We start from the raw sequence: 21,896 nt of genomic DNA on the forward strand, positions 1-21,896 counted from the left end.
TATCTTCTCATAGTGACTGACTACAAACATTCAATTGTGCACGCCAGGCTTGACGAGCAATTGTGCTCATGAAGTTGTGCTGTTTTTTTGCTCATTGTCCTAAACATTGTGTGAATGTTAAAATAACATTTAATTTGAATTCACGACTGCAGTCATGCTGCAATGCTAAAAAATACGCAAATCAAGACGGCAAACAACAGGCGAGTTGTTTTGATAACATACTGCATGAATAATTCGCTCAGCCATCTCGCGGCTCCCAAACCATACCACGTTCGAAATTTATTCCCGCAAAGAGTCGTTTACAATGAAAACTAGATGAAATCAATCGCTGGCATGTTGCTGTGATGACCATTTTCCTTTGTGAAACTGTGCGAGATGACCACTTACTAGCTTAGCGCTCCCAAACAAGATTCAGAATGTAGTTGTTGCATCTTAGCCTCATTGTGCTGAAATGAAAATATCACAGTGAACTGCAAAACAGTGTGATGCAAAAAGATATCACATTACTACACTATGTGGTAATGCTGAATAAAAATCACAGTGAGCTAGAAAACACAGTGGGACAATACAAATATCACAGAAACATTAACAGAAAATGTCAACTATACACTTGTGGTCTCCGTGTGAATGACTAGACACCTTTGAAATGTGGGTAAAAAACACTGCCACTAGAACAGCTCGAACATACATTTAGAAATGCATATATCGAACATAAAAAATGCTGCACTCCTTGTACAAAGTAAATGCTAACCTAAATCTAGTAATATGTACTAAATGCAAACAAAAAACGAATAAAATAGAACATGAACAGCAACACGTAAACATATCAAAAACACTAAACCAATTATGAATGATAAAAAATTGAAAATATGGCGAAAAACAAACTAAACTATGTATATGTCTCCCGAAGCATATAAAATTGAACATGAACAGCAGCACCTAAACACATTGAAACCGAGAAATCATTAATGAATGATGACAAGAAAAAACATTGAACACATGACGAAAAATTAAACTAAACTAAGTATCCCTTTCTCGCAGAAAGCCCTCAGCCATGGCCAGTGCCCTCCTGTGCCGCTGCCGCCTTCTCCTGTGCCGCTGCCACACGCCGTGCTGCAGAAGCGATGCGGGTGTTTGATTTTTCATCTCCCACAGCACCTGCGATGAATCGTCATGGTGTAAATGTTTAAGTGAGCTGCCGGCAAACCCTTAACCATCTCATGGCTGGAAGCTGCTCCTGCTGCCAAGAATTGCAATGGGCACAACAATTTCCCCTCAGTTGAAGATCAACTGGCCTGATGGCATCCTTTGAAAGTGGGAAGCTGTGTGTACAAGCTATGCCCTCCTCGTGCGGACCTACAAACATTTGTTGAAACTGCTCTTTATTAATGTCCTCAAATGCATCTCTCACCATGAAAGAGCCCCAGGGCTAACCAACCTTTTGCCCGGCAGTTAATCATTGCAGATACCCGATACCATGCCCTCAATACAATGCATGGTTCTTGTTTACAGCCCAAGTTGGTTTCAGTCATCATAAGAGAACATGGAGAATGCTTATGCCCCTTATGTAAAATGTAAACAACGGGTCTACTCACCTTGAGCACCTTGTCGCCCTGCTCAAGGTTCCAGTCCTGCACTCAATAAAGCACTAAGTTCTCAGATGCTTGCGTGTTACTGTGTCACTGCCATCTACAGCCGCTTCAGTGGCCTCCACATCCATTTCCACTGCAGCAGTGGGAACATTCGCCTGCTGGAAGGTGTAGTAAGCATGATCTTTCAGAAAGTGGGTATTCGTTACTCTGGCTATTTTGCAACCTTAAGTACTAAACATCTGCGGAAATGTTCTGCAGCTATTCAGTGGTCATTGATGTCATGTATTACCATTTTAGTGCATGCACTTGCCCGCAGTCATTGCGTGTTTTATGATAAATTAATACCCCTTGTACTGCAAGGGCTGCAAACTGAGATTTTAGTTAAACCTACCCACTTTTGATTACTTTCTCGTGCGCTTTATTCCCGTTTAACAAGGTTCCGCTAAAGGCACCCCTTCAGATATCAAACTATGTCATGGTACCGCTCAGGAACCCGTGATACTGCGGCGGCAGAGTGCTTACCTGTTGATAGGTGAGACCAAAAACGCCACTGAAGCGTGTCATCCCAGTCAACTGTAGAACCCGGCCGTGGAAGCCAGGCAGCCAACCCCCTCCAGTGCCCCTGAAAATATACACTAATGTCACAGAACAAATTGCCCGTGCCATTCGACGGTCACTCACGTTTGTGCGTCTCTGATGGCGGCGGTGTCACGGCGGGCCTCGTGCACCAGCCTGCGCCACCAAGCCTGCCATTCCTGCGCAGGCACTTCATGGTTCAGCGCGTCGCTGAGCTCTTGCCACAGCCGCCGCCGTTCGGCGACGGTGACGCCGTGCCGCAGCTCGATGGCATTCGCCACGAGCTGAGGATGTTCGTCCATAAAGGTGAGCACCAGCGCGCGCTGAGCCTCGGATAACGCCGATGAGCCGCTGTTGCTGTTGACTACTGGTACAGTTGACCTCCGCCACGATTGCGCTCGACTGAGCCAACAACTTCGAAAGTTGCGCCGTTTAGGTTTGTATAGTGAAGGAGATATGAAAACAGTAATTGCTTGAAACGGGATTGTACTTAGCGCCACCACGTACCATCCCGCTAAATTTAGCGTTACTTCAAAACAATAACGAGAAAAATACGTTTATATTGTGCTGTATTCCTTAATGAACGTTTGAAAACTTGTGCGAACACAATTTGATAATGATCAATAGTAGTTAAGCATTTTTCAACACGTTACAAACACTTTTCATTTTGCTATACGGTCCCCAAGGCCACGTCAAAATGATGACGCGAGGCTTCATTTCGCTCATTGGCTGTTCACTTCCCTTCGTCCTCGCGACCGCTGCGGACCGCCCATTTTTTGACGTCACCGACAGACCGCCTCCGTCCGGATTTGGAATTTGTATTTAATTGCACCACAGATTGACAGACAGACGGATAGACAGACAGGCGGACGGCCGGGCAGGCAGACGGACGGACGGATAGACAGACGGACAGACAGACGGACGGACAGACAGATGGACAGACATATAGACGGACAGACGGATGGACGCAAGGATAAACAGACAAACGGACAGACAGACGGGTGGACAGACAGACGAATCGACGGATAGACAGATGGACGGACGGACAGACAGACAAATGGACAGAAGGACGGACAGATAGATAGATAGATAGATAGATAGATAGATAGATAGATAGATAGATAGATAGATAGATAGATAGATAGATAGATAGATAGATAGATAGATAGATAGATAGATAGATATATGCTCAAAGTGGTTGCAGTATGCAAAGAAATTAATTTTAAAAAACTATTGACAGTATAACCACCGTGGTTATTTTTTAAAAACGTGCTTTATTCTTGAGAGCAAGAATTATCACAGAAGACCCTAAAACATTTATCTCTTAGCGTGTATTCCATTAGGATTCGAATGAAAACAAAGAATGATAACATGCCAATGAATAATCTGACACTCGCCGCATATGATATGAAAACGTTGTTGGAAAGAGAGTCCGACGTTGACATGTGAGAAAAGCTGTGTGAATGAAATTCGAAAGGGTATTTTCAATTGTTTAGATAAATAGTAATATTTGAAATTTTGCCTTAACGGCAATTTTATTCCCGACACCGTTCACCCTAATTCGAAAAGATAGTTCGATGGAGTCACTCTCCGAATCATTTTCTCACACGACAGCCTTCGGATTCAGCCTTGTGTCTGCCCTCTTGATCCTACTTTTTCATTCAGGAAACTGTGCTGGATCCGTTAGTGCGGGGAACAAGACATTCCTTGTTCGGCCGATAACTTTTTTGATACACTGGCACAATACACGTCCTTTCTTTGCATTGCCGCTTAGCTTTTAACATCTCAGGGTGTTGCATTGCACATATGATGGCGTCGAACTTCACAGTAAATCAGGTGGCAGCTGTCACAGACTGATTTTAAACGTGGCGAGGCTCCGGCAGCAACAGGACAAGAGGAAGTTCGCGCGTTCGTGCACCCTCTCGACACACAGTCCTGCTTGTGGCATCTGAGTGCAGTCATCCCATGCGCGGCCCCCCTCTCTAGTACGGAATGCGCGCGCTCAGCACACTAGGCAGTATATTTCTAGACACTCTAGCGACACGGCGCAGTGCCTTATAGGGGTGGGGAGAAGGAGGGATAAAAAGAATAGAAGGAAGTAGATGAAGAGATAGAAAAGGCAAGCGCCGGAAAATAGAAGGAGATAGGAAAGTTGGGATCCGGTCGAAGCAGTCCAAGGACGGGGCACCACAATGCGAGAGCTTCACGGCGTCAGGAGACCGCAGAGGGTGAACCAGTCGGCGGGAGCTACGCTGTCGTCGGAGATTGCGAGGGCACGACCGTCCAGCTTTAAGTCCTCCGAGCAGCCCTTACCCCCGAATGCAGAGATGTTACTTGGCTCGCGACTTCAACTTAACTTGAGCAAGTCGGCGCGAAGCAAGCAGCGGACTTCAAAACGCCCAAGTCAGCCTTCGCGTTTCATAGATGCTCAGGCTGTCTTGCTTGGTCAAGTCAAGAACGAGCTTCAAAACAGAAACACGCTGCTCGCCTGCTAACGAGGGTAATAATGAAGTTGTTCGCGTAAAGCATGCATTACACCAAAAAAAGACCCTACGTTTTAAAATAACTATAAAAACGAAGGGCCACAAGCATATTCTTGCCATTTGACGGCTAACGAACGGCACGTGGTGCCTGCCACCACAGCGATGCACAGTGTTGCTTCTTTAAAGCGTTCGTTGCCCGCTGGTTTTAGTGGCCACCCAAATGCGGTGCGTTTTTCCACGGTTGCTTGTTTGGAGGAAAAACAAGCATCGCGTTGGGTTCTTTCGTCGTTTTTTTTTCCTCAATCGAACGCCATGGCATGTATTTGTGCTGACCTAGCTCACGAGGTGACGCGATTTTCACGGTATTTGCCTCTGTTCGCCTGTGTGCATGCCTGTAATAGGCTAGGTCGCAGTTATTATGAAAAAAAAACAAGTTCTGGGAACAAATGTGATTCGTATCCTTTTGTTGAGCTTGGTAAACAAGAGAAAAAGCGGGGGTCAGGACATTGCCCTCAGCAGAATTCTGTCTCGCGGGGTGCAGCAATGTATAGCTGCATGATGGTGACGCGAATAAAAAAACCCGTGATAGGGGCACCTCTTTTTTGTGTGTGTGTAATTTTACGTAGCGTTGTGCTACAAGCGATGCCTTTCTGAGCGAGAAACAGCGCCCTAGACGGGACGAAAGGATAGACGAGGCACACGGACACAGCACCGAGTCAATTTTTTTTTTACCGAAAGAGACGGAAAATGTCGTCGTGTTATAGAAAAACAGAAATAGCCTTTGCGGTTACGGAACACTTCGGTGTTGTCGACACCGGGGCTATTAATACGCACGTGTGTGTAGTCGACACAACCTGTAACACAAGGGAACTCAGCCACTTCATAACAGTCCGCCGGCTGCGGAAAGCGCACCAGCATCGCGTACAGGTGCTTTGCGATGAGTAGCGTAACTTTTCCGACTGCACAGCGCACTGTCGACTACGGAATGCGGACGAAATTTCCGGTGACTGGTTGGTATGTGCCAGCGCTGTAAAGCCTGAGAGCCATCGGTAGCTGTAACACGGGATGCACGGGCTGTCTTCGGTTGTCCCCACTTTCACGGAGCGGCAACATAACGAGCAGCTGCCCCACGGCGTTCTTCATGAATCTGTACCTAGCGTGGAATTGTTGCTCGTCGTACAACTCGATCGGATTTCCTTGGTCACGTAAAGCGGTTCCAAGAATCTTCGGTAGGCAGTGCGCCCCAAAAAATGCTACGCTTATGGCGAGGCAAGCAAACTCAAAAGCGGCCACCTTTCACGCGACGTCCATTCGAGAGGTGGCCATGTTGGAATAACACGTCAAGTCACTTTCAAGCTAGCCCCGCAGCTGACTTGAAACTTGTCCTGACTTCGACCGAGCCAAGTCGCCTTCAAGTCATCCGCAAGTTTGAGAACGATTTATGGCGACCGGCAAGACTGTCTTGAGTCAAGAACGAGTCAAGTACGACTCAAGTAACATCTCTGCATTCGGGGGTTAGGCATCTTAATAAAGGAAGCGTTGGTTATACGCGCGCCTCGTTTCTTTTCCCCCTCCTCCGACCTCTCAGCTAGTGGTAGGTGTCCTGTGGCCGTGTTCGTTTGTTTACAGCCGCTCACGACTAGCATCTTTGCTCACGAGGCGCGGACTCTCGGTACAGCACATTTGTTTTGACGTATGCGGACTTGTCCTTTCGTGCGCGTTGTGCTGTGAAATACTTTTCACCCAAGAATGGCGTCGCTGTTGGTAGCCGTGGGCGGCTTAGAAGTGTGGCGGTTTGGCCTAGATGGTATGACATGATGGCAGATATAGCGCTTCCTTTGTGTCCCTTTGTTGTCGTTCTGTGCCCGCGCTATATCTACCGTCGTGGGTGGCTGTTGCGCCTTCTGCTGCCAGCAAAATTCTAGTGAAGGCCGAAATCTCTACGTGACACCAACCGTTAAGCGCAATGGGTTACAAAAAAAAACATGGTTCCGTAGAATCGGGAGTGAGAACTTCAGGCCGACAGTTTCGTTGCCACTTGTGGAAGATGCGCGACACGCTGAGTATGCTTCGATGTTTGCTCAATTCGATGCCCACTCTAACGTCGTAGGCAAGTCGCAGATACTTGTGCAGTGAGTCACCGTTTCTCACTCAGGTTTTATTAACGCTCTTGCATGGGCTGTGTTTTGGTCAACAAAGCGTGTCCTGCTGGTCGTTATGGGCTGACTGGTTTGAGATCGCGGGACTGGTTTGTACCCTTAGCATGCACGCGGAAAAAGGATCGAAGTTGTTATTGCGAAACTTATATTCCGCGCTGCTCTTTCAAATAAACAAAACTGGAGTGCAGAAACTCGCATCAAGATTGGTACTTTCTGTTGGTTTTTGTTGCGTGCTCGTATAATTCAGAGCTAATTGTTTCTGTGGCTCTTTTGCATTGACTGATCAGCAGAGAAGGGAAACTCGTGATGCGATGTCAGCTATGCAAAGCGTGCACGCCTTCGAATCGTTGGGTGCGTGCATCGTTTAGAGACGTGCCATTTCGCGTGATAGTTTATCTGCTATTTCGTGTGAAGGTTTTTATGCGCGAATGGAGCTCTCGCGATGTAGTCACGTACGTAATGGTGGCTCGTTAGTTCACACGCTAGCTCGTTCTTTCAGCGATATAGTTCGTATATCAGATACGCTCACAAGGCGCAGTTCCGAAATATGATTGGTGCGTCTAACCACTTCACGAAACAACCACAGCTGTTCAAATGCATCAACTCTAAACAATGTATGCCTTCTGAATCATTATTAAGGTGAAAGTCTCAGATGTCTCACCAAATGCTGAAATTGGTCGTCAGTGTCATCGCCATTCCTCGTCTACAGCTTCAAGGCGAGCTGTTGCTTCCACTGCAGGACAGTCACTGTGAATGCTCTCTGCACATATTGTATACCTTATGTGGCACAAAACGGAGCTGTCACGGGCCAATGTTACACGTACTCGTTAAGATAACTTTAGGATGAGTTAGTCGGCTGGTGCGAATGCTCTCAACGTGCTGCCCGCCAAGCAAGCGCTCTCTTCGCGAAAGGGCGTCTGCTACGCTGCGACGCTGTCTATTTGCCGGCTACGTGAGAATTGGAATCGAACTTATGATGGCCGTCGTCTACATAGCTGTTTATTTAGCCGTCTACAGTGAGTATTGGAATAGCGCTTGGTTGATGTGCCGTTGTTTAAGCATGACACCAGTAGCTACAAAACTCTATTAATCCTTTTTATTTCTTAAGTGTGCTTCACACAAGCAAAAAAAGGAATGAAAGAAGAAAAAAAGCATGTCCAATAAACCAGCTCTTGGGCATCATTTATGCTTTCTTGCAAGCTTCTCGCGCCCCTGCAAACCCTAGGGCAGTGCCTTTCAGTTTTTTCAGTTTCAGTTTTCAGTGTACTTTCTTCTTGCCTTTCGGCGCAATGTCAACACCGGCGGAAGCCTCACAAATCTCGACAGGACTCTTCCAGTCTGTCAGCTGCTTCCACTGCAACCGTCGCTGCACGAAGTCCCGAGCAAAGCGCGAGGCCTCTTCTCCATTACCAAAATGTTGACGAACATACTCTTCAATTTCAGAGTTCGAGTCGACTTCCCTCAGCAGCTCGAAAAAAGTTGGCACGTGGACGTACGACGGAAGTCTCCCGAGCCTGTCGTAACACCAGCGGGTGAAATCCTGGTCCGCGGCTGCTCGCCGGGTCCATGCCGGGTCTTGCAATTGGTTCTTAGTTTTTTTCTGCGAGGCGTTCGCGAAGGTTTTGCCACCGAGCGATGGGAACCGCGTCATCTTTTCCATGGCCACGAGCTCCGGTATGTCAACTGGGTCCTCGAATCCGCGACCGCATTGTGGCTTTGTCGGCGCTTTCAGGCACACTTTGGCCCAGGTCATTGTAGCAGCAGGAGTGTCGACTGCAGCGATCGATGTACGGCGGCAGACCACGTTCTTTGTTTCGGCTGGTTGTGGCGCTACCTCCGACACGAAGCTTCGTGCTGTTTGGTATTTCTCGTAGCCACCCCGGGCGCCTTCGTGCTGGTTGACTTCTTTTTTTGAGCCTCCTTTCGCGCGGTTGTCCTCGGCAAGCAGATCTGCACTGCCGCGAAATCCATGTCGAGCTTTGAGGCATTCGTCACGGTGAACTCGCGTGGCCGGTAAGACCGCTGGGGCTGTTCCTACAGTGCGGTGTACTACTTTAATCGATTCCTGTGAGTCAACGAACGAAGTCAGACCATGTTTGAGAAACTCGCTCTTACAATCCAGGGGCGGCTTTTCATTCCCAGGGTCGGGTGACAGTGCGACCAGCGTCGCGTCTGCCGCCTGCAGTTTGTCAGTGCTGTAGCTTGGTTGGTTTGGCGAGGTCTGATCGGCGACGAATGGCAGTCTGCCTAAAGTGGTCATGAGCTGGCCAAGTCGTTGGAAGTCTCGGTCGCAGGTACGTTTCACAGGCAACGACACGCGGAAGCGGCCGGAGGCTAACCAGGTGAACATGCAGGCACCGGAGAAGGGTCCGTGCACACAGCCCTTATGATCCTTGTAGAGCCAGAGGTCGCATTCACTGTAGTCATTCGTGTCAGGCATAGAGGCCTGTGTTTGCTTCGACGGCTTGGCGGATCGCTGCCGGAATCTAGTCAGAGTGGGGTCTTTGTCGCTGCAGTCCGGAGGTGTTCCAGGCTCAAATTCGGTGTTTATCTCCCCGGTTCTCTTCCGCACTGCTTTGATCAAGGCGTCAGCGTCTTCCGACGGACCGGATACAGCACTGACCTTTTTCATCGCGGAGGACGTCGGTGAATTATGGGCGCCTGTTCACCTCGGAACGTGCTTCGCTTTTCACCGTCCGCGCGAGCACGTGACGCGGCCACGCTGTAGGCCTCGTTTTTCTCGTCCCCTATGCTGACACTGTTCACGTGCACGTCTGCCACGAAACATGCCGTAGATCAATATGAAATCATCTCAAAACTATTTTAGCTCCTACAAAATAATAATCATAAATTCAATATGTATGATCCGCCCGACTCATGGCCGATCCCACAGAGTGGGTAGGTGCCAATGATCCAAGGAGCATAATCAGATCAATATGCGATCTTCGCGAACTCCGTTCATGTTGTGCGGTCGATGTCGCCTTCACTCAAAGATCCAGAGTGTAAACTGACCACTCCACCCTTTCCCGATATATGTGTGCCAAAGAAGCAATCTTAAACCAGCACCCTTTAGAAAAATATGAAGGCCTTAACTATCTCGGCGTGACGTCACACACTGAGGTGGATTACATATATGAAGAAGAAGAAGGTGTTCTTAGATCCAGTGGAACAATAAGTAGAGGACGGGCAAAACTAAAACTTTTTATTTTTCCAACGTTTCAGCAGGGGACTGGCCTTCATCAGGGACGGGCTTTTCTTGACTTTGTGTGATTAATTTTGTTTGTGCCCAATGAAATTTTTGGTAACGCATTCTGTTTCATTCGAGCGTTTCCTGCTATACTTTCTTAAGTTTTTTTTCTGTGTGTGATTTGCTATATGGGTTTGATAGCATGATTTTTTGTTTGTAGATATTGTCGTAGTTTTCAAACTGCTCTTCATGTGATCTAATTTATGGAAACATCATTCATACATTCTCATATCATTACTCTGACATTGCTTAATTTGACACTCTCTGCTCACCATTCATTACTCGCCACATTGCAGTAGTGTATTATAGATATGGTTCACGTGGTAGGGGCCCCTTATATGCAAGCGCATATTTTTTTATCGTGTTTTCCCTGATGAAGGCTGGTCCCCGGCTGAAACGTAGAAAAAATAAAAAGTTTTCTTCGTATATATATATATATATATATATATATATATATTATGCACACACACACACACATACGCGGGGATGCGTCTTGTCGCGGTGATTGGCAAAACACCCTCGCCACTTCATGCGGACGCCCCATCTGCAGACGTAGCGCGACTGGAAAGGGAGACGAATAGAGGCCTTCATATTTTTTGGAGGGTGTTGCTTTAACGCAATCGCGATATCCTCTCCCTAGTACGTACTTCAACCACATAGTGCCTACTTTTTATTATATGATGTTACTCGAGAAGTTTAAATGGTGGATTACTACAATGTAGTTTTTAAAGTTAAAAAAGGCTCGTGTCGACCAAGCTTTCACATATGGCTGCATTCTGTGTAATTATGCGCTTGAAATTGTTTTGAACTCGCTATGCACTTTCTACGTGGCCTTATCGGAATAGGCGGAGTAACGTGTGTGTCTTTTGAAGTGGGTGGCCTGCTCTAAACCATGAAATCTGGATAATCACATGTTCTGACACCAGATGGGAATGTATGCCTGTATCATGCAATTTTACTATATTATCACATGAAAGTTGCTTCCCCTGCATTTCCGAGCAGAGGAAGTCATTTTCGCTGTATTTTCAAGCAGGCGCGCGACCGTGGGATTTAGAACACCTGCTTGCTACGCAGACGACCCGGTTTCGACCGTTGCTCGGTCACGGAAGTTTTCATTATTTATTCTAGATCTAGGCTTCACAGACATCGGTGTTTAGTTCCCCTGTCTTCCACCACGCACCGCATAACTTTTATCTTTTTTAATCTCGCGCGATGTCCAGAAATACGTCGCGGCAACAAAGGAAAGAAACAAAATTAAAAAGTTGAAGACATGGCTTGTTTTGCCACCGTTCGTCGTCAGCGACGACAGAGACAAGTACGACGAATCATGTGTAAGACTTTCCCTGACTCTACGGCAACGAATCGTTCTACGCGTCAGAAAAAAAAAAAAACGCTGTCCGACTGCACCGCAAGTTTTGAAAAGGCAACGAAACATATTCTTTTCTTTTTTGCTCTTTACTACACCAGCGATATGCCCACCATTTGTTTGGTTCGCGACGTAGAAAAGAAGCCTTGATCATGCTGGCGCGGTGGCAGCGTCAAACAAAATTGAGAACAGCTGTGCCTATCTAAGCCAATGTAACCATAGGCAAGCCTGATAATGCCATGTTGAGCATTGTAAAACCTAAATAGCTACGCATAAGTAAGCTAATAAAATTACGCTGTAGTAAGCCCTATTAAAGTGGAGCTGAGACTCTTGTATATGTTCATATAGTCATGCCACGCAAGGTGGGATGTGCGAAACTTAGTCTAATACCAGTTAAGTATGAGCCTAACTACAGCACTCAATAAGTTTTTAACTAATTAGGCTTAGGTTAACACAACATGAAACCTAATCTAAATCAAGCCTCGAGTATGCAACTTAGGCCAATTGCTTATTTTTGGAAATAAGGTACTTGGTGCGGCGATGGCTGGGCGATTCTCAATGGAATCTGATCGATACCTAGCTGATACTCGTGAATCGCAATGTGATCGCGTGAACATTTTGTGCATGGGCGTGTGAGTGAACGTGTGCCTAGTCCAACCCGGACCAGCCAGTTCTAACCTCGCGTGAGTCGGCGAAAGATGAGCAAACTTTTTACTGTGTTGGAAATGTTCATGAGAGTGACAAACATTTAATGACCTCACAGTCGACTGGTAGCATTTGACAATATTGAGTTCATTTTACTGAACTTGTAACGTAGGCTAACTTGTTGTTCCTGCGTTTTTCGAGCTTTTTTCTACTACTTAGCCTTCTCTGGCTGCACATAAGCCGGTTATACTCCTTATAATATATGTTGGTGCTTTTGTGTCCAAAAAACGCGATATGAATGTGAGAGATGCTGTAGTGGAGGACCCAGTAGTTCGATGACATGGGGTTGACGTTCTTCTAAATCTGAGCAGATGAGCTTTTAGCAGATCGGGTTCATGGAAATGTAGCTTCGAACTCAGTGTTACCTAACATATGGCTCGATGTGGAAACTACGACCGGTGTTGCCGCAGTTTTGTTGAAGGTGGTGATTCTTGAGGCTCATTTGCTTAAATAGGGGGCCCGTTAAAGAAGCCCTCGTGGTCAGTTTTCAGAGACTTACACTACGGCATCTCTTATTATAATATAATCATTTTGAGAAGTTAAAGCACAACAATTACTATTTGAAGTAATGGTCTTCGGTCTAGAAGGTGTTGGGCCACAGTACACAAAAATTTGCGCATAGCACGTGTTCTACCGCTACAGATCTGCCGATCACTTGGCTTCGTTCATCAATTTACGTACTCAACGAAACAAGAAACACTACAAAAAAAACCCCAAGCATTTCCCCGAGGGTGAACATGGTTAAGTGCGAATGCACGGGGTGATGCTATGAGGGGTATTTATTAATTCACATTCCGAACTCGTTCCAAAGAACCCGCAACGCGTTCAACCTGTTGGTCTCGTTCCTCACGCCGGAAATGCAGCTCAAGTTGTTATCGAACCACAGCCGGTCACACGCGGCGCAGCTGTGACCAAAGCTGCGATCCACAAAGTCGCGTTTGAAACGCGCGTCCGGACGAGCAAAGTCCAGGGCTCGCACCCTCTCCCGCGCGGCACGTTCACTGGCTCGAACGGCTTCGGGAACGTCCACTCGCCGTTGACGATTGCGAGCGGCGTCTTGACGCCGGCCTTCATCGCCCTTCTCCGCCTGACGCTTGCGTTGTCGTTCCGCTTCTTGGGCGGCGTTCGCGGCTCGATGCTGACGCCTCATCTCGGCCTCGCGAGCGCGCAGTTCACCATCCGCTGCACGCTTCGCCCGCTTGTCTTCGGCCTTGCGAGCGCGAAGTTCGGCATCCTCTGCACGCTTCGCCCGCTTGTCCTCGGCCTCGCGAGCGCGCAGTTCGGCATCCGCTGCACGCTTCGCCCGCTTGCACTCGGCCTCGCGAGCACGCAGTTCGGCATCCGCTGCACGCTTCGCCCGCTTACGTTCGGTCTCACGAGCCCTTCGCAGCGCCGCCTTGTCTTCCAACGTCGGCGAAACCACCGCGGTACCGTCACCTCCAACGACGGGTGCAGTGCTGGCATTCGGTTGTACTGCATTCGTTGTTGATGGTAGCGTTGCCTCCGGGACATCCATCGCACGACCCGCTCTCGACGGGAGACTGAGAGAGATGGCGGGCACGCGAGAGAGAGGGGTGCGCGCGCAGCTGCAGCGAGCGAGGAGAGCGGAGGAGCGAGCGAAGGAGCGAGCGAAGGGGGAGGGGGACGCGCGCAGCGGCGTTAAAGATATAAGGCGCGTTACTGACACCGATATCAGCGTCGCGTCCGTGGCTAAAGGCCAAACCTCATAAGCGTGAAAATGCACGCGACAGCGACAAGCGACGCGACGTAGATCGGCTTCGCGCGATCAGTCGCTAGCGCAGGCAAACCTCATTCACGCGATGGCTTCGGCGAGCAAATTCCACTGTTGCTGGCATGAGGCCGTCTACTCGCACCAAGAAAACCGCGTAGCGAGCGGTATGCAATTTAAAATAAGATATATTGTTGTGTAATGAAATGGAAAGTGTTTATTATTGCCGTGCAGCACTTTTTTATATGCACATGCGTAACAAACATTGCGTTATTTCTTGTTGCGCATACGTGACTCGGGCAGGGTCCCGTGCACCTATGTAGTCTTTGTCTTTTCCGGTATTTCGCTATTGGCTGCTTGAGCCCAGCCCTTCCGGGCGATGAGCGACGGTTTCCAAATCTGGAGAACCGAGCGATCGCGCGAAAACGAGCACGCGACACGTCGCGCGAACGCCCTGTTTCGTCGCTCATAGCGTCGTTCGTCGCTGTCGCGTGCATTTTCGCGCTTATGAGGTTTGGCCTTTACTCGGTAGAGCGTCACGCTGCGGCCCGCCAAGTCCTCTTTCTTTTAAAGATAGAGAGAAGACTGCGGACGCCGCCAACGGCGGTGGATGGTTTGGGGTCGCTTATAAAGTGTATTCACACTTAAAAAACGTCATTCGAACGCTTGCTGGCACATGATTTTTTTTAATAAACTAGAAGTATTATTAAAAATATATGGGGTATTACCTGCCAAGACCACGATGTGAATATGAGGCTCGCTGGTGTTCGATGTTCGACCACCTGGTGTTTTTTAAGGAGCACTGATATCACACAGTACACGATCCCCTATACCGTTTCGCCTCCTTGAAATGCGACAGCTGCGGCCGGTGCGAAACTACCTTCAGGTAATCAGCCGCGGATCTGAGGTATATCTACAGTGTCCCTACAGGCACCATAGTCCTCAATAAAAAAACGGAATAAAATTTTGGTTAGGAATAATGTAAGGCAGGGACCTATACATATACGATCTTTCCAATGTTATTCACCGCATTTTTACTGGAGAGAAAAAGCGAGAAAATTTTTTATTTTGAAACCCAAGTCCGGGTTCGAGCTCTAGGGTAAGGCTTTACTAGCCTCCCCTGAGATGGCACGTATATGTTAAGGGTTTTTAAATTGTTGAATTCCGAATACATAGATTAATGTGGCTTCAGAAATCTGGGTAGTAATCACAAACGTATCAAGCTAAGTTTTGGACGAGCAGTGAAAGTGGGAAGGAGACAAGATGAGCAACTACATTGACTTCTCTTCGCTTACCTGTGTAGAGTTGCTCTCACACGCCCTCATCTGTTGAGTCTTCAGATGCTTCTACAGGAAAGTTTTTATTCAGATAGGCAAATAGAAATAGCTACTAAACAAATTGAGACAGTAATCACTGAGGATAATGACACAGTGTGGACATACACGAATCTAATTAGACTGTTTGAGCTAGAGCTTGCTGAGGCACATGACAACTCACTCTAGAAAAAGAAGATACAAACCCAAGAGTTGGTGGGATGAGGAAGTTAAGAGAGCCATAGCAAAACGTCAGGAAGCCTCTAGGGAACACACATGCTAAACAGCGGGGTGAACCTACAGAGGATGTTGAAAGAAAATGGGACATCTTTCTAAGCTCTAGAATGGAAGGAACCCTCCTGATCAATGAAAAGATTAGAAGAAAGGGTGCTCAGTGGCTGGCAGAAGTATATAAAAAGGACACAAAGGCAGCTGCGAAATTTCAGAACCATCTGAACTCCCTAAGAAATGAAACATGCCTAGAGCAGAGGTCTATATTTACAGCTCAACGTGCTAGGCTAGAAGGCGACGAAGCTATTGAATATATAAGAACAAGGGTGACAAAAAAATTTCAACAAGAAGTGCCTTATGCACCACAATAGACAAGAATGGATCAAGTGGCGCAAAAGCCCCATTTTCACAACGAGAGTGGAAAAGGGCTGAGAAGAGGGTGCCAAGTAGTACATGAACAGGCCCAGATGGCATTCTAATTATGCTGATAAAGACATTGGGTCCGAAGTCTAAACAGACTTTGAGAGAGGCAGTGAGCAGAACAATAATCGGTGGTGAAGTCTCCGATGGATGGAAACTTAGCAAGATGAGCATGATCTATAAAGGAAAGGGGGACAAAGCTGACATAAACAACTACCGTCCTATAACAGTGACATCAGTTGTCACTGTTATACATCATTGTTCATTAGACATCAGTGTTCACTGCTGGCGATGCAGATTATAAAGGAAAGACTGCAGGCATGGATAGAGGATGAGCAGGTGCAAGGGGAACTGCGAATGGGTTTCGGAAACAGAGGAGGTTGAAATACAATCTGTTCTCACTGACACAGTGCATCGAAATAGCAGAAAAGGAACACAGGCCGCTGTGGCTAGCATTCTTGGATATCAAGAGAGCGTATGATAACGTGGTCCAAGAGGACTTGTGAAGAATACTGGACACACTTGGTATAGAAGATGGAGTCACTAATCTTTTAAAGGATACCTGTAAAAGTAACAAGGTGGTTCTAAAGTAGGAAAAACAGCTATCCAAGCCCACCGAGGTCAAACAAGGGCTTAGGCAGGGGTGTCTTCTGTCACCCTTGTTATTCATGATGTACCTACAAGGATTAGAGGCCAAATTAGACGGAGGTGGACTTGGCTTCAACCTCTCTTTCGTCAAACAGGAAAAACTCATTGAACAGGCACTACCAGCTTTGATGTACCCAGATGATAAAGTGTTAACGACCGACAACAAGGAAGATTTGCAGAGATTGATGGACATCTGCGATAGTCAGGGAGATAGGTTAGATTTCATATCCAGTAAGAAAAAAAATCAGCAGTCATGTTTTTTAATGATAATGAAGGTAGTGATCTTAGGATACAGGAGGTCACGCTAGAAACAACAGATAAATACAAATATCTGGGCATATGAATAAGCAATGGGACCGAGTACCTAAGGGAATACGAAATCTACGTAACGACTAAAGGTAACGGGCATGCAGCAGTGATAAAAAATAGGGCTATGTAGAATTAGAATAGGTATAATGTGGTCATGGTTCCCGGTATGACGTTCGGCAATGCGGTCTTGTGCATGAGATCATAAGTTCAAGCAAGATTAAAGATTAAGCAACGTGGAATGGGGGGGGGGGGGGGGGGCTTGCTTTAGGAGCTCACGGGATTACACCAAATCAGGGAGTACAAGCACAGAACACTTACCAGATTAGAGAATGGAAACTGTACCTCTGGGCTGCTGTATCAAAATAACATGCAAATACATAGCGGCGGCGTACTGAACTGCAATACCGCGAGGCGAGACGGCGCTGGTAGCACTATAATCATCAATAAACAAACACATTTTTTTTTGCTGCAGGGTGGGGGGGGGGGGGTCGCGCTGTTCGCTTCATCTGAAATTTTTTTGTTGTTGTTGCTAAATCGCGCTTCGCGTCTGTAATTATCGCCAGCAGCTGACCTAGTTGGCCTCGACTGGCAAAAACAACGTCAATCAAGTAAGGTTTGCATCGTTTATTGTGAGTATCCAAGTCAGTACAATCAATTATACGTTCGGATCCGAACAAAACAAGTCACTCATACATATCGAAAGCTTTCAAACCATGTGTAAAGACTCTTGAAGGCTAACAAGCATATGCATATAACTGAACATCAAGATCGCTGAATGAACGTCGCTCTCATTGTGTTGCGGCGCTCGAGTTTAATAGCGTGGCTTTGGGACCAGGGTCCGATTCTGCCGTCAGATGCAGCGCTTGCCCTGTAGTGTTGATCTTGAAGTGAATGCATGATGTGGAATCGGGGAGGAAATTTGCACATTGCCGATAGCCCGCGAAGTGAGAGCAATGTAGTTTTGTTAAATTTGTTAAATAAGCAATCCCAGATGCATGCACTTCTGCATTTTTTTTTCGCTTTGCAATGCTACATTGAATCCTCACAATTGTGCAATGTCGCGTCATGTCGACAAGGTAGGCACTAGTTTCAATTTTCAGCCTGAGCCCATATCATAGGTGTTGTGACTTCTTTTATTCAACCCTCGCAGCAGAATAGCAGTCATCATCATTATTGAGCCTCCTCACGAGCTGACGCTTGGCCTCGTGGCAGCGCCGGCTCACCCTTGTCCTTTTCTTTCTTTAGTTCCATTAAAGCCTTTCATCTGGCAAGGCGTGTCTTTGCTTGATGTGAGCCGCGCCGCAGCAGAAAAGCTCAGAGGTCAACACATGGTGCCGAAAACCCGGGACCTTTGACGAAGCCAACATCTACGTTAGGAGCCGCAACACCTCGGAAGACGGCACCTGCGATCTTGGCGAGATACATCGACTGCGGGCGGCAGAATGGAACGACATCTTAGACGACGCCACAGCCTGCGGTCCCAGCTGGATGTCCCGTTGTCCGAGGCGGAAGACCACTTGCGAGGAAATCAAGCCGTCACGGCAGCAGCAGTAAGTGTATTCCTCGACCGAATAAGCTCATTTTATGGTCAGATAGAGAAAGTGGATGAGGCAATTTTTGAGGAGACGCCAGACGACCTGTTGGACAGCGAGACGTTAGACGCTGGAGAATACCGCGACAAGGTTGTTACTCTCACAGCGAATCTACGAGTCAAGCTGAATGAATGTCTGGCTCCTCCAGCCTCACTACTTACGAACGTTCACCCGTTATCATCTGGAAAAAGCAAGCTTCCCCAACTAGAACTCGTAAAATTTGATGGTGACCGCAGACTATGGCCGAGATTTTGGACGCAGTTTACATCAGGAGCCCACAACAACAGCGAGTTAAGCACAGCTGACAAGTTCAACTACTTGAACAGTTTGGCTACCGGAGCGGCCGCGACAGCCATATCGGGATTACAAGCTACCGGAGAGTTCTATAAAGACGCTATTGAAATTTTAAAGAAGCGTTTTGGAGATGAACAGATCATAGTGTACGACCATTTGCAAGGTTTGCTGGATCTAAAGCCGGTGTCCTCGTCAGCAGACGTTCGTAAGCTTAGGCAACTTTACGACAAGGTACAGGTTCATATTCGAAGCCTCAAGGCGCTTGGCACAAACTCGACAACTTATTGCTCCATGCTTCAGGAAATCCTGCTAAGAGTTCTACCGACAGACATGGTGCTGCGTTTTCACAAGATGCACAAGGCATCCTCGTCAGCTGCATCCTCTTCGAATATGCATGGCAATTCAAACCGTGTAACGGTTCCAGAAGATAACGATCTTCGAATGCTTCTGAAATTCTTCGAACTTCAACTAACTTTTCGGGAAGCTGTTGCTGAACAAGACGTAACAGAAACTCGTCGAGCCCCAGATAAGGGAGGACTAAAACACAGTCATCCACGTGACGTTTCCACGACAGCTGCTCTACAAAGTTCAACAAAAAGTCCACAACAATGCCTGTTCTGTCGGTCTGAAAAGCATCCTGCCGAAGTCTGTGATACGAAGAGTATCGACTTCTCAAAAAAAGGGAGATGTTCATCAAAGCTGGATGATGCTTTCGTTGCCTAAAGCAGGGCCACATGGCAAAAGATTGCAGAAGCCGGTTAAAATACGGCAAGTGCGCAAGAAGGCACGCAACATCTGTTTGCGCATCCGATGACATCAAAAACGACAAGAAGGCGATATCTGCATCGGTCAATCTGGTGTCCAAGCAGGCAAGGTCAGTCACAATGCTCCAGAGTCTGACAGCCACCGTATTAGGCTGTCAAATCGTCCGGTCGCTACCGAGTCCTTTTTGATGGCGGAAGTCAGCGAAGGTTCATTACAATCAAAGCTTATGGAAGACTTGGATACGAACTAATAGAAGAGGAAACGTTAGCCATCGATGTGTTCGGGGGTGATAACATACGGAAAACCATGAAGAAGGTGCGTGTATCGATTCTCCCTGCGAACCAGAAGCTTCCGATTTCAATAGAGGCGCTAGTGATGGACACGATATGCACTGAATGTATTCCGGTACCAGAAAAAAACGTTATAAGAGAAATGAACAAGATGCACTTGGATACGCGAGCTCACTCTTTACAAGGAGTAGAAGACAAACAGATTGCGGTCCTTATTAAATCAGACTATTATTGGGATATAGTAACGGGTATTGTGAAGCCTGTGTTCGAAAAGTTGAAAGCTGTCAAGACGAAACTGGGATGGACTGTGCAAGGACCATTGTCTACTGCAGCCGATGTTACACAGAGGGCCAGTATTGCAGTCCTACGATTGACAGTGACCGAGCAAAATATCTCCAAACTTTTGACTCGTTTCTGGGATATAGAAAGCACCGGTATCTAGGCCAAAAATGAAGAAACGACGGTCGCTGAATCGGTGCTGGCAAATTTTGAGAACAACATCAATAAGAAAAACAATCAATATAAAGTGGCGCTACCATGGAAGGAAAGGGTTGAGATGAATGATAACTACGCAGTTGCACTCAAACATCTGCACAGTTTGATGAAGAAGCTTAACAAAGACAGTGAGCTCTCAAAACAATACGATGCAACTATACAAATGTACCTCGAAGAGGGATATGCTGAAAAAGTACCTTCAAAAGAAGACCAACCAATTGAACCCCGGTATTTTAGGCCACACCGAGCTGTCATACGAGAGGACCGATCTGCTACGAAGGTACGCATAGTGTTCGACGCTTCATCTCACGAATCCGGGATGAAGCCCTTAAACGACAATCTAGAAGCCGGCCCAAATCTAAATCACGACGTAGTGACGCTACTGCTTCGTTTCCGACGCTACAAGATAGCAATGAATGCTGATGTTGAGAAGACGTTCCTTCAGTTTGGCCTGCAAGAACACGACAGAGATGCACTTCGCTTCTTGTGGTTCAAGACTTCACCTCAAGTGGACAGCGCACTGCCGGAAACAGAAGTTTGGAGAATGACGAGAGTGCCCTTTGGAGCTACTTCAAGTCCTTTCCTTTTGACTGCAACCTTAAAGCACCACTTCAGGTCCCGAAAAAATTGCTTTTCTTCGACAGCCTGGCTATTGCACGACTCCATATATATGAATGATCATCTTATTGGCACTGACACCATTGAACAAGCTATTCAAATGCATAAAGAGATAATTGAAATCTTCAAAGATGCTTCAATGAACATTCGTAAATGGGCCAGCAATGACCCCGTTGTATCTGCCGTCTTCGTACAAGGAATCACGTCTTCCGAAAAATCACTTTGCTCACCTTCTGGACCTCTGAAAGTCCTGAGACTTTATTGGAACAGACGGATACCTTTCCGTTTAGGCCCCAGGATATTTTACAGTTTATGGAGGAGCATCGAATTACTAAATGCTTTGTGCTCCAAGCTGTTGCAAGGATCTACGACCCTTTGGGGTTTCTGTCACCCTTTATAGAAAGGGCGAAGATCTTCCTACAAGATCTCTGGAGAGAAAACCTCGGCTGGGATGACACCATGCCAATGAAGCTGTCAGCTGTCTGGAAAAAATGGAGCAAGGAGGTAGCCATGCTACATGAGATCAGTATTCCCAGGTTCCTCGCAGCGGGCAGCGAAGGCGCTTATCAAAAAGCAGAACTGCACATCTTTTCCGACGCTAGTGAGTCAGCATACGGTGCTGTAGCCTACCTTCATACCGTCGACTCAAGTGGTACCGTCCACACTATACTATTAATGGCAAAGACAAGAGTTGTACCGTTAAAGACGGTTACCTTGGCGAGGCTGGAATTAATGTCAGCTTTACTTGCAGCCCGCTTATATGCCTAAATCATCAAGAACTGCGACTTGGGCATTGGTGAAGTAACATTTTGGTCAGATTCCCAGATTACCCTTTGCTGGATTTACAAGGACCCCGTTTCTTGGAAGGCATTCGTACGGAACAGGACGCAGGAGATCAGAAATTTGACAGAATATTCTCGATGGCGATTTTGTCCCGGAAAAGAAAACCCTGCAGATTTGATCACTCGAGGCTTGACTGTACACAAACTGAGTAAAGCACAGTTGGGGTGGTATGGACCCAGATGGCTTGCCATGTCTCATACATTTTGGCCTGAATTCAGGGG

The 21,896-nt window shown here is 47.0% G+C and overlaps 1 long non-coding RNA gene across 1 annotated transcript; it reads right to left on the reverse strand.

Moving 5' to 3' along the window:
- Nucleotides 1-1,047: 1,047 nt before the first annotated feature.
- On the reverse strand, nt 1,048-2,379 carry LOC142776545 (uncharacterized). The gene is made up of 3 exons (XR_012887627.1): nt 2,115-2,379; nt 1,596-1,750; nt 1,048-1,158 (listed from the first exon to the last, which is right to left on the reverse strand). It is a non-coding gene; the product is annotated as an uncharacterized LOC142776545 (long non-coding RNA).
- Between the last annotated feature and the right edge of the window lie 19,517 nt (nt 2,380-21,896).

The sequence above is a fragment of the Rhipicephalus microplus genome, chromosome X (genome assembly GCF_043290135.1).
Source record: "Rhipicephalus microplus isolate Deutch F79 chromosome X, USDA_Rmic, whole genome shotgun sequence".
Taxonomy (NCBI): domain Eukaryota; kingdom Metazoa; phylum Arthropoda; class Arachnida; order Ixodida; family Ixodidae; genus Rhipicephalus; species Rhipicephalus microplus.